Source organism: Silurus aristotelis (genome assembly GCF_946808225.1).
Source record: "Silurus aristotelis genome assembly, chromosome: 9".
Lineage (NCBI taxonomy): Eukaryota > Metazoa > Chordata > Actinopteri > Siluriformes > Siluridae > Silurus > Silurus aristotelis.
The window spans coordinates 8,671,580-8,680,255 of NC_139582.1; the positions used below are offsets into that span (position 1 = coordinate 8,671,580).

Sequence of the window (8,676 nt, forward strand, 5' to 3'; positions counted from 1 at the left end):
ATCTTGATGCCATGTGTTAAAGACTGGTATCAAAGTGTGCACTATTGGGCATGTAATGTATGGTGTTTGTCCTTTGCAGGATGAGCCCTTGCAAAAACTTGACCTATATGGCATCGCTCACATTTCTATCATCTGTATAACTTTGGACCAAGCATAAAAAAAAAATAAAGAAAACTCTCTCTTGTACATCACTGTGACACATTAAAACTTTACGTTTTCTACTTCTTACACCCTTCAACTTTTAGCCTTTAACATCTGTTCAGTTTTCTACACTCACGCCTGAACATGACAAAAGCAGGAGCTTCTGTCATATATAATAGTCCCACATGTAGACAAATTCCTGAATTTCTTTACTGAGGTGAACGCACATTGTGCAGGATGTGTTTTTTCTATCCCTGCCAAGTGGTGTCCATGGCAACACAGCAATACACTAGACCAGAAATGTGGAAGCATTGCAGATTATTGGGAAACGAGAAATATTTGATGTAGAACCCCATTCATCATGCAAGCCTCGGTTGAGTTTATTCTCATGGCCTCAAAGAAAACTGCTGTAACTATTCCATACTTCATAACAAAGTAATGATGCAGGACTGAAGAGGAAATGAGCCTTTAGCTTGACATAGTCACAGATCCATGGATCCTGGGGCTGATTGCTGAATGAATATAGTTGTTGTGGGGCCCATTCGGTTTCAGGTTAGAAACCTTTATATTGGGAAAAAAAATCACATAGGAATCGGATGGCTTTCTACATCTAATCTTTGTAATCCTTCCACATTTACAGTTGCTTTGTGGTCTGCATTGTTAAACAATTCACAAGTTGTTGTTTTTTTAACATCTTAAGATGACCATGAAATATAAATAAAAACAAGAGTAAATTCTGTCATATTGGTTAAAATTCATAACACCAGTTGTTTAATTACAAATCTGTTGAAGTTAAGACTCCAACAATAAAATTTTAATTTTAGAAAAAACTACGTTATTTAAACATTTTTTGGCACATTTCATTAAAAAATGAATATAAATCAAACAATCTATGAATTTATGGGGAAATTGCACTAGAACAGAATTTCTTTAAGAAATAGCAAAAAAAAAAAAAAAACAGTTTGAAATAGCTATTACTTTTAAAATTAATATTAGGAACAACAGTAAAGTGTTAAACGGTTACATACAGTTGTAGAGGATGCAGGGCTCCTTCAAATGCAACATTTTAAGTTTGTTTAAACTGTTAGCTTGCAGGTGTAGAAATGTACACCCTAGGGTTGCCCTGGAATCATATTAGCGTTTAATTTGATGTATATTGGATCATTGTTTTTTAAAATGAGCCATCAATAAACTGACAATTTACCACATAGCAGAGGTAATAAGAATTTAGGCTACAATTTTATGAGTTTATTATTTGTTTTTTTCCGTTCATGGTTCATGTTTTTTTTTGTTTTACTCATCTTTTTAAGATGGTTTTCATGAGAACTCTGAAAGGTATTTAATTTTTCCAATTGTTTTACAATCATTTTTCATCTAGCATGTATTTTAGGTTTAAGTAAATCTAAACGTTAAATATTCTAAGACAAGAACAAGCTTGTCCTCAAAACCTTTGGGTGGCATTTAAGCTTCACACTGACTCTTCAATTTCTCCCTTTAAAACGCCCACCAGTCTGTACTGAGGAGTGTTGAGTGTTACACCTGTTTTGCGCTGAATGGCATGTTTTAAAATGTCTTCATTGCGCCAGGTCATAGGGTTTATCTGTATTAGTCAGACAGGTGCTATGCTAGTATTTATTTGCATTCTAGATTTTGCAGCGGTGTTGAAGCTCAAAAACGCCGCAAGTTTGACGACAGACGTCCTTTGCACTCGTATATTAAAGCACAAATATATCCTCAGTAACAGGTGATTGCATATCAGATTGCCATTTATGGCTAAACACTGCTGTGAATGATACTCCACATCCTTAATGCTACTCACATGTATTTCTGTACTTTTCCAAAACAGAACTAACATCAGTAACCCTTATTTCCTCTACATGACCACATCAGCTTTACTTGAAATTAAAACCATTTTAGATTGAGCTGACGGATCGCGTTCTCAGGCCAAGCAGTAAAAACTGTTATAGATGCCTCTCCTTATAAAGTTCCACTCACTCCAGGTGGTTATGTCTGAAATTTCAAGGTCTCAGTTTCCCCAAACCCATTTAGACCATTTTGGTAATTAAATACGGAGCTGTTTCAGTTCTTCACAAGGGTTTAGGGTATGTTGCACATTCTCTCCCTGTCTTGCTTTCTCTCATTCCTTTGGTTGCTGTTTATAGGGGTGTATTGTGTTGTCGGGACAGATAGTTTATTCTGGCAGTGTCCATCTCGCCCATCTTGTAAGGCCACCCAGCGTAGCCATGGCAGCGAAACATGACGACATCATAACAGTGTCAGTCACGTTGTCGCTGGTAGAGGGAGAAACTTGCTGACATTGAAAGGGAGTTTTAAGGACCTGTGCAGTAGCTCTATTACTGGCACGGTGAAGCCTGAGCTGGGGATTATGGTTCAGCTTTGGCTGAGGACAGGCGTCTACTCGTTTTGTGTGATTTATGACAGACATCAGTGGCTCTGGCTAGAGTTTGTTGACTGATGTTTAATCCCAGAGTTAACAAGGGTTTTGGTACACCTCTCTGAGTCCCTGAATTATGGCACAGCAAGTCTTGTGTAATCAATTAATTATTGTGAGATCATTTAGCTTTAATGGGCTTTGTGCAGTTTTCCCAGAGCATGGGCTTGCCAACTTCATATTAAGGCTGAATATTATGGAGGCTGTTTTGGTTTCTGTTTTACATTTGAAATCTGAAATTTCAGAACTCTGTTCTGAATTGAACTTGTCCATTGTTGTACTGTAAATTAATTGCTAGACTTACACACCTAACTCTTACTATACTAGACCTTTCAATGGTTCTCAGAGAGAAAAGTGAGTAGCCCTGTTAGAACATTTGCTATGGTTACAACATGACTTTAAACTTTCTTTCGGCTTCTCCTGTTAGGGGTCGCCACAGCGGATTCTCTGCACGTTTAATTTGGCACGTTTTTATGCTGGATGCCCTTCCTAACGCAACCCTCCCTATTTATCCAGGTTTGGGACCGGCACTGAAAGTGGCTGGGGTTGGTTCCCTGACCGGGGATTGAACCCGGCCCGAAGCGGTGAGAGGGCCGCATCCTAACCACTAGACCACCAGGGAATTTTGTTTTATAATGTTATATGACCTGCATCCTGACGCAAATGAGTGCGGTGCGGGACAAGATTTGATGGGTGAATGCGGGTGTGGCCAGAAAAATACTTGTGCGTGCGGGTGCTGGGAGAATATAATAATTTCCATAAATGGTCTTATTAATTATAAACTTTCCTGCGGGCTTTTGATGGCAGGACAAAACTTGAATATTGCGGAAAATAATATATATTTGCGGGAGCGGGACTGAAAAACCATCTTGTGCAGGTCTTTAAATTGATGTAACATCAGGCTTGTTGTTGTTCCAATGAAGGCAGTGGCATAAATCAGATACCAGACCTGTGAGTTTGATGTGAGTGTATGAAAATGATTTTGCAGAATTAGTGCCAGCACAAAAAAATGTGTACCTTCCCTATTCAAGAGAAATACTGTCTCTAGTGTGCTCTTCCTGCCTAAACAAAAGGGGGAAAAAGAGACATTGACATTCTTCTAAAATAAAATGGAACATGTAAAGCATCCAGACAGCAAAATAATTAGCATTCTGATGTGTGACATTTATAACCATATACAGTAGGGCAAAAAAGTATTTAGTCAGCTACCAATTGTGCAAGTTCTCCCACTTAAAAAGATTAGAGAGGCCAGTAATTTTCATCATAGATACACTTCAACTATGAGAGACAAAATGAAGGAAAGAAATTCAGGAAATCACATTGTCTGATTTCTAAAGAATTTATTGACAGTTATTGTGGAAAATAGGTATTTGGTCACCTACAAAAAAAACAAGATTTCTGGCTTTCACAGTTGAGTCGTTTATTTCTATAGCACTTTTCACAACAGACATTGTCTTAAAGCAGCTTTACAGAATGTAACAGTTAAGGTGAATGGTGTGTATTTATCCCTGATGAGCAGCCATGGTGAATGTGGCAAGGAAAAACTCCCTTAGATGTCATGAGGAAGAAACCTTGAGAGGAACCAGACCCAAAAGGGGAACCCATCCTCATTTGGGTGACATCAAGACTGTGATTATAGTCTTTAAACAATACAGAACACTGGAGAATGAGAACTAACATGAGCACTGGAATGTAATATTATAAGTAATGTTCTTTATACAGTCATTGTGGTTATAAAACTAGGAGCTACTGAGCAACTCATAAAAAAGCTCAACATTTGCGATCATCACAGATCCAACACCAGCTTCTCCATGCCAGAGCCTTTAAACACTCCAGGAGGTCCAATGTCAAAACTCCACATGAAGTAGGATCCAATTGGCACTGGTACGTCTCTAGATGGTTCGGGATGTTTGCTGGGTCGGCATCTACTTCTTTAAAGGTCCGCTGTCTTCATTAGGTGGGACGTGACTGAGGCTGGAGCAACCTCAGGATGCCTCGGGATGGGTAGAGAAAGAGAAGCAGTGGAGAGAAATTAGCATAGCTGCTGTTCATGATATTAACAGCACAAGTTGAATGTGCATGTGATCAAATGTTCTGGAGCACAGGTTTATGATATGTGACCTATGTTTTGTGTAGGCTTTGCTAAAAAGAAAAGTTTTTAATCTGCAATTAAACTGGGAGATTGTGTCTGAGCCCTGAACACTGTCAGGAAGATTATTTCAACGTTTAGGAGCAAAATGTGAGAATGCTCCACCGCCTTTAGTGGACTTGCTATTCTGGGAACTACTAAAAGTCCGGAGTTTTGAGATCTCAAGGAGCGTGACAAATTGTATCGCTGTGATTCTCACAGGCCTGTAACTTCTTCTTTAGGAGGCTCCTCTGTCCTCCACTTGTTACCTGTATTGATAGCACCTGTTTGAAATCGTTATCAGTATAAAAGACACCTGTCCACAACCTCAAACAGTCAGACTCCAAACTCCACTATGGCCAAGACCAAAGAGCTGTCAAAGGACACCAGAAACAAAATTTATAGACCTGCACCAGGCTGGGAAGACTGAATCTGCAATAGGTAAGCAGCTTGGTGTGAAGAAATCAACTGTGGGAGCAATTATTAGAAAATGGAAGACATACAAGACCACTGACAATCTCCATCGATCTGGGGCTCCACGCAAGATCTCACCCCGTGGGGTCAAAATGATCACAAGAACGGTGAGCAAAAATCCCAGAACCACACGGGGGACCTAGTGAATGACCTGCAGAGAGCTGGGACCAAAGTAACAAAGGCTACCATCAGTAACACACTACGCCACCAGGGACTCAAATCCTGCCGTGCCAGACGTGTCCCCCTGCTTAAGGCAGTACATGTCCAGGCCCGTCTGAAGTTTGCTAGAGAGCATTTGGATGATCCAGAAGAGGATTGGGATAATGTCATATGGTCAGATGAAACCAAAATAGAACTTTTCGGTAAAAACTCAACTTGTTTGGAGGAGAAAGAATGCTGAGTTGCATCCAAAGAACACCACACCTACTGTGATGCATGTATGACTGATCCGTTTAAAGGAAAGAATGAATGGGACCATGTATCGTGAGATTTTGAGTGAAAACCTTTTTCCATCAGCAAGGGCACCTAAGATGAAACGTGGCTGGGTCTTTCAGCATGACAATGATCCCAAACACACCGCCAGGGCAACGAAGGAGTGGCTTCGTAAAAAGCATTTCAAGGTCCTGGAGTGGCCTAGCCAATCTCCAGATCTCAACCCCATAGAAAATCTTTGGAGGGAGTTGAAAATCCGTGTTATCCAGCGACAGCCCCAAAACATCACTGCTCTAGAGGAGATCTGCATGGAGGAATGGGCCAAACTACCAGCAACAGTGTGTAAAAAGCTTGTGGAGACTTACAGAAAACGTTTGATCCCTGTTATTGCCAACAAAGGGTATATAACAAAGTATTGAGATGAACTTTTGTTATTGACCAAATACTTATTTTCCACCATAATTTGCAAATAAATTCTTTAAAAATTAGACAATGTGATTTTCGGGATTTATTTTTTCTTATTTTGTCTATCATATTTGAAGTGTACCTATGATGAAAATTACAGGCCTCTCTCATCTTTTTAAGTGGGAGAACTTGCACAATACTTTTATGCCCCACTGTATGTATGTATGTATGTATGTATGTATGTATGTATGTATGTATATATATATATATATATATATATATATATATATATATATATATATATATATATATATATATATATATATACACACACACACATTGAACAAAATTATAAACACAACACTTGTTTTTGCCCCTATTTTTCATGAGCTGAACTCAAAGATCTAAGACACAAAAGGCCTATTTCTCTCAAATATTGTTCACAAATCTGTCTAAATATGTGTTAGTGAGCACTTCTCCTTTGCCAAGATAATCATCCACCTCACAGGTGTGGCATATCAAGACGGTAATAGGATGGCATGATTACTGCACAGGTGTGCCACAATAAAAGTCTGGCCACGATAAAAGGCCACTATAAAAGGTGCAGTTTTACTGTACTATAACACATCTCCTTCACATAGAGTGTATCAGGTTGTTGATTGTGGCCTGTGGAATGTTGGTCCACTCCTCTTAAATGGCTGTGCGAAGTTGCTGGATATTGGCAGGAACTGGAACACGCTGTCGTAAACGCCGATCAAGAGCATCCCAATCATGCACAATGGGTGACATGTCCGGTGAGTATGCTGACCATGCAAGAACTGGGATGTTTTCAGCTTTCAGGAATTGTGTACAGATCTTTGCAACATGGGACGTGCATTATCATGCTGCAACATGAGGTGATTGTCGTGGATGAATGGCACAACAATGGGCCTCAGGATCTCGTCACGGTATCTCTGTGCATTCAAAATGCAATCAATAAAGTGCACCTGTGTTCGTTGTCCATAACAGAAGCCCACCACCACCATGGGCCACTTGATCCACAACATTGATATCAGCAAACCGCTCACCTGCACGATGCCATACATCTGCCCTGTACAGTGAAAACCGTGAAGAGAACACCTCCCCTAAGTGCCAGACGCCATCGAATTTGAGCATTTGCCCGTTTAAGTCGGTTACGACGAAGAACTGCAGTCAAGTCGATTTGATGTGCATTCAGATGAGCTTCCCTGAGATGGTTTCTAACAGCTTGAGCAGAAATTCTTTAGTTATGCAAACCGATTGTTGCATCAGATGTCCGGGTGGCTGGTCTCAGACAATCTTGGAGGTGAAGATGCAATGATGTGGTGGTTACAAGTGGTCTGCGGTTGTGAGGCCGGTTGGATGTACTGCCAAATTTTTTAAAATGCCTTTGGAGATGGCTTATGGTAGAGAAATTAACATTTAATTCATGAGCAACAGCTCTGGTGGACATTCCTGCACTCGGCGTGGCAAGTGCACTCTCCCTTGACATCTGTGGCATTGTGACACAAAAAACTTTTAAAATGCAAATTTTAAAGTGGCCTATTTATTGTGGCCAGCGTAAGGCACACCTGTGCAATAATCATGCTGTCTAATCAGGATTTTGATTTGCCACACCTGTGAGGCGGATGGATTATCCCGGCAAAGAAGCGCTCACTAACACAGATTTTTATATGTGTATATGTGTGTGTGTGTGTGTAATATATATATATATAGCCTATAACTGTTATGCTCAAATTAGGCTAGCATAAAGCTAATGTCTAGCATATAGCAAAGAATTAAAACGTTTAAAATGAGTTTGAAGCTGGAATATACAGAGGGGTTTTGGCTGTTAACTAAGACTGAGGTAATGTGTGAAAATGTGCAGTCATTTGGCTAAAAGTCTCTCTTTCATATTCTCCCTGCAGGATGATGTCAGTGACAATCTGCCAACCCCATATGATATGAGAGAGAGAGAGAGAGAGAGAGAGAGAGAGAGAGAGAGAGAGAGACAGAGAGAGAGAGGGAGAGAGAGAGGGGCCAAAATACATCCGAGGACATAACAAGGCTACCCTAAAGTAGATTTCAAAATAGTACAAAGGGAGAAAATTGATCCTGGAAACATGGAGATGTCAACAATACAGACACTTTAAACGTCTACACATATGTTTTATCGTTTAAGTAGACATGACACTGGCAGTTTGTTGAACCATTTGACTTTTGTTAACCAGAAAAAAGAAAAAACACACACACACACACACACACACACACACACACACACACACACACACACACACACACACACACATGATAGTATGGCATTTGATTTTAGAAGAATATGTCCCAACCAGTTCTTTATGCTTATCAATGTCTACCTCTGTTTACATCCATGTTGCCATAGAAACCTCCTCCATCTGCCTTTTCTCAAACAGGCTCCGTCGGCATGAGTTGTCCCCATAGCGACGGCTGTACGAAAAACAAAAGGCTGAAATCATACACGCAATTTTGTGATGCCATTTTGTGACCCTTTGGCCTGCAGCCAACTCTCCATCCCACTACTCATCAAAACATAGCAGTGTTGTGGACACAAGCGCCTGCCCCAGGGTAACTGTAGGAGGGAATAGGGAGTGAATTTTCCACTGACCCG

The 8,676-nt window shown here is 40.2% G+C and overlaps 1 long non-coding RNA gene across 1 annotated transcript; it reads right to left on the minus strand.

Annotated features, from left to right (window-relative positions):
* Positions 1–172: 172 nt before the first annotated feature.
* On the minus strand, positions 173–3,364 carry LOC310730984. Its single transcript, XR_014535042.1, has 2 exons — positions 3,210–3,364; positions 173–2,989 (listed from the first exon to the last, which is right to left on the minus strand). It is a non-coding gene; the product is annotated as an uncharacterized lncRNA (long non-coding RNA).
* Positions 3,365–8,676: the final 5,312 nt, after the last annotated feature.